The 4,626-nt window shown below is 33.1% G+C and overlaps 1 long non-coding RNA gene across 1 annotated transcript; it reads right to left on the bottom strand.

Moving 5' to 3' along the window:
- Positions 1-1,199: 1,199 nt before the first annotated feature.
- Positions 1,200-4,067, bottom strand: LOC121259103. Its single transcript, XR_005939511.1, has 2 exons — positions 3,818-4,067; positions 1,200-1,554 (listed from the first exon to the last, which is right to left on the bottom strand). It is a non-coding gene; the product is annotated as an uncharacterized LOC121259103 (long non-coding RNA).
- Positions 4,068-4,626: the final 559 nt, after the last annotated feature.

A 4,626-nucleotide genomic window follows, 5' to 3' on the forward strand; every position in this document is an offset into this window, starting at 1 on the left:
TTTTTAAAAAAACTAATAACACCTTTTTAATAAGAGAGATATTATTCATTATCTTTTGATGTGCATGAAATAAATGATAAATAAATAAAATTACAATAATTTTTTCATTATTTAATGCTTATCAGGATGCTACTTTTTTTTTTTTTTGAGACATTTATCAGGATGTGTTACTAAAATGGCAGTAAGTACTCATAAAGGTAGAGTAATGTTATAGGGGTAATGTGACGCATTATTTTACAATAATTTTTACAATTCTAAAATATGAAATGGTTGACATTTAATATAGACTTTTCTTCCGTAATCAATCAATTGAAAACTGTAGGTGGGAACATTGTTAATTTGTTACTCTATTTTTTTTATTTTTAAATTAAAAAAGAGCATAATTTATTATAAAATCATAAAATTTATTTTTTATTTTTTAAATAATAATAAACAGGCAGTGCAAGTAACATGGGAGGCCTAGTAGAGTTTTTGGTCATGGTAGAGGTGTAATCGGTCTGATTCGATCTAATTTTGTATATTTTTTAGAATTGAATTAGTATACACCGGTTTTGAAAATTTAAAAATTGATATCGGACTGATTCACTACCGAAACTGAAACTTCTATTTTTCTGATTCCAGTCCGATCTTTTCTGTTTTACGGATTATTTATATTAGTAATAATATGATGTTTACATATATTAAACTATTAGTCTATTTATATTATAGTATAATTATATTATTTTATAATAATTAACGCATACTAGTATAGTATTGAATTTAACTATTGTCTAGATGAGTTCTAGAATTTTTTTTTTTATATGAGTATCTATGATCAAATGTATAAAAACGTATTTACAAAAAAATATATATTATAATTTATTATGCCAAAAATATATTTATCATTGATATATATATATATATATATATCAAAAGTAAATTTATATTAATAATTTAATATTAATGTTTATGTTTAAGTTTAAAATTTTATGTTATGTCACATGTTATATCAATTTTATGCTTATTTGTAGCCTCAGGTTGTCACAACCCCGTTCTATTACTAGGACGGGATTGCAACTTGAGACCTGTTCTTTCCTTATTAATATTAGTATGTATTTTTTTTTTTCTACGAGGGTAAAAGGGATAAGCGTGAACATGTCATGCATGTACACTGCATTCCTAATTTAAAAGCAAGCACCTGATAAACAATCTGTTCAACATATTACCCAAAGGACTCTCCGAGTCCATCATTCATTTATTTAAAACATCACTAGTTCCAATAAAAAGGGGACTCCGTCCTCATAACACATACAAAAAGGCATTTAACCTTCTATAGTGGGGTTACCGTCACCCCACTATAGAAGTTACATCATTACCATCACCCCACCATAGTACTTACATCATACCCAAGGACATATTGTATTAAAGTCAAACCAACAAAACGTCCCAACATGGGACCCATCATAGAAACATAAAGACATAACCATTATCATTAAAATTGAACCGACAGGGAATTCTAAGCTTCAGCCCCTCCCTCCTCAGTAGTGCCTAGCTCCCCAGCCTCATCGTTCATACCTAGACGTTTAAAACATAAACACAAAGTGAATCTAATACTCAGTAAGCAGTACACCATGCCGTTAACTTATTAATCACATAATCTTTCTTTTGAAAACATGCATACATAGACAATTGCAAGTTCTTGACAAGGCTTTCATGCATAAACAGTTTAAGGAATAACTATACTTTCATGCGTAATATTTCTATGACATAACCTTACTTTCATGCATAAACAATTAAGGAATGACTATACTTCCATGCATAAACATTTATTTGCTTTCATGCATAAACATTACTTGCTTTCATGCATAACATTTCTTAGAAATGATTTTACTTTACATTTCACTTTCTTGGGCCAGTACACACTATTACGCCCCGTGTGTTGGGGTTAGCGGTCTCTTGGACCCGAATCCTGCTTGCGGCCGCAGGTTGGGAATCCCTTTTCATAGGGGGTAGCACTGGGTGCACTACCAGTACTACTTACTCGGTATTGCAATCTGCCCATTCATTTGGTACCCTTTTCATACATGTGGCCGTTACGTATATTCATACATTCATGCTTTCATTCATTTCCTTTTCTTTCTTTAGAAAATCGACGTTTTCATTATCTTCATTTAGTGCCAATGCATATGCGTTTCTTTTAAAAGAATGTTTCATGTCATGCTACATATAGGTAAGGCATAATTATTTAAGAGAGCATGCATAAAATCTCATAATGCATTACCTTACATACACACAATGATAATTAATAGGGTACTTAACAGGGGCTATCAAGAAAGTCTTATACATACTATACATGCATCTATTCTTTCATAAGAGAAACATTTGGAAGGGGAGAAAGAGAGAGACTTTTTCATAAGAGTGTTTTGTGTGTAAGGAGCATGGTCATAGCTACTTATCTCGATGCTTTACAAATAGGTTCCTTGAATCTTGAAATACACTCCTATTCAATGAAATGAAATGAACACATTAAAATTCATTCCACGTTAAGCCTTACTATCCGACACTCTTACGCGCTAAGTACCTTCCTTAACCCATTTAGCTACATACATGGCACTAAGTCAACTCTTAGTATCCTCATTTCGACATTTAAGAAACCCATAAAAATATAAAACTTGCTTGTTGTCCCTCTTTAAAGGCTATTATTTTCTATAGATGGGTAGGAGTCATAAGTTAAAATGTATGGATGACAGGGATTTATTTGAAAAGGGAAAGGAATAAGAATTTATTGCAAAATCTGGAATTTTCGTCGAAGGGAGTATTTTGACAGCTTTGCAACCTCATATGGAAATAAATCTAATAAAAGACAATGCTTGCAAGAGGTTGGTTTTTTGTCACTTGTTCTTCAAGGGTTCTTCCTACTAAGGTTTATCTTTGGTTAGCCAAGGAGTGAGGTTGAGCAAAAGGGGTAAAAGGCTGGTTTAGGCTTCCATGATGGAACATAATTTCAGAATTTTACAAGGCATGGGCAGCTAGCAAGTCCTAGTATTTTCATGGCTCAAACATCCTTCACTTAACTAAAATCTTATCTATACAATTAAACAATATAAGAGTGGTAAAAACTCAAGAAAGCCTTATATATGTATACATATTCTGAAAACAGTCCCAATAAAGAGATACAACTCTTGGTAATTTACGAATTCCTAAAATAAGCGTACTAATTTAATTTGAAAGTCTTGGTAGCTTACTTAGGCCATAAACCTTAGGGAAACATGTTTAAACTATAAACTTTAACTCCATTAATTTAACACATAAATATATGACTTTAACAAGGTTAAAACATGGCTTAAACTTGATAAAACAAAAGGGTGGACTACAAGTTTGCTTTGTGCAACACACGGTAGGACACTAAAACAGAACCTACACACACACACACGGCTTCTTGTCCACATACATATATCTATACATTAACATACCAATTAATCAACACTTGAGGCTAACAAAGTTAACTTAGGAAATATACCATTTCAAATAATAGGAGACACATGGCAAAACACCCAAAACAGAGTAACCAACACACGTTTTCTTCATATTCATGTATACACCACAACCAATTTGTCATCACTTGTGACTAACCCAGTTAAACATGGAGTTACACCAAAACAGAACATGACCCATAGCAAAACAACCTCAAAACAGAGCGCACACACACAAGGCTGGAACCATAAAACAAAACACTCACACACACAACTGAAACCAAAATTTGAAACTCCCAAATCACAAGACACAAATTGCTTAGCAAAATCTCAATGCAAGAAAAATATTACGGTAGGAACATCACCTGTTTTGATCCCCTTTTCAAGCCACAGAACACAGCAGATAAGCAAAAAGAGGGAATCCGAAAGACCCAAAGCTGATACATGGCAGAAAATTTCAAAAAGAAACCCTAGGTTAAACCCATAAATCCAAGGCTTCAACTAGAGATTAGAGCCATAGAATTCACTTACCAGGTCGATTTTTCTTGAAGGCTTACGGTGGAAATCTTAAGCTTACGAAATGAGAGAGATCGGCTTGAGGAGAAGAAGGAAGATCACACGGGTTGGGAGAACCCGAATGGTTTCTTTGTGCGAGGAAAGCTTGAGGAGTTTTTCTCTCCTTCAAGTGCCTTAAGGTCAACGGGTGAAAGAGGAAATGAAGAAGGTGCTTGTTGGTTTTTGCCTTGGAGACCGTCGGTGGTGTAAAGGAGAAGGAGAGGTTTTTGTTTCTCTTGTCCCTTGGAACCAGCGTGTAGGAGAAGAAAGAAGAGTCTAGGCAGCTTGTAGAAGAAGCCGACTAGTGAAAAGAGAAAAATATCTGATTAGCTTCTTGAGGAAGCTTCGGCAAGAGAGTAGAAAAGTCAATAAATTTCAACTCAACTTGTCCTATGAGTTGGATGGTGGAGATTAAAGAGTTTGGACCCCTTTCTTGGGTAAATAAAATTAAAGGGATTGAAAGGAAAAATTGCAAGGTCATAAAATCACCCTTGAATTATTTAGTAACCCACTTTAAAAAAATAAAAACACACACATCTTAAAATAAAATAATAAACAATAAAATAATAAAAGTCTTTATTTCAAAATATTTAACTTAAAATATTAATAGATGACGTAA

This window comes from Juglans microcarpa x Juglans regia, chromosome 4D (assembly GCF_004785595.1).
Source record: "Juglans microcarpa x Juglans regia isolate MS1-56 chromosome 4D, Jm3101_v1.0, whole genome shotgun sequence".
Classification (NCBI taxonomy): Eukaryota; Viridiplantae; Streptophyta; class Magnoliopsida; order Fagales; family Juglandaceae; genus Juglans; species Juglans microcarpa x Juglans regia.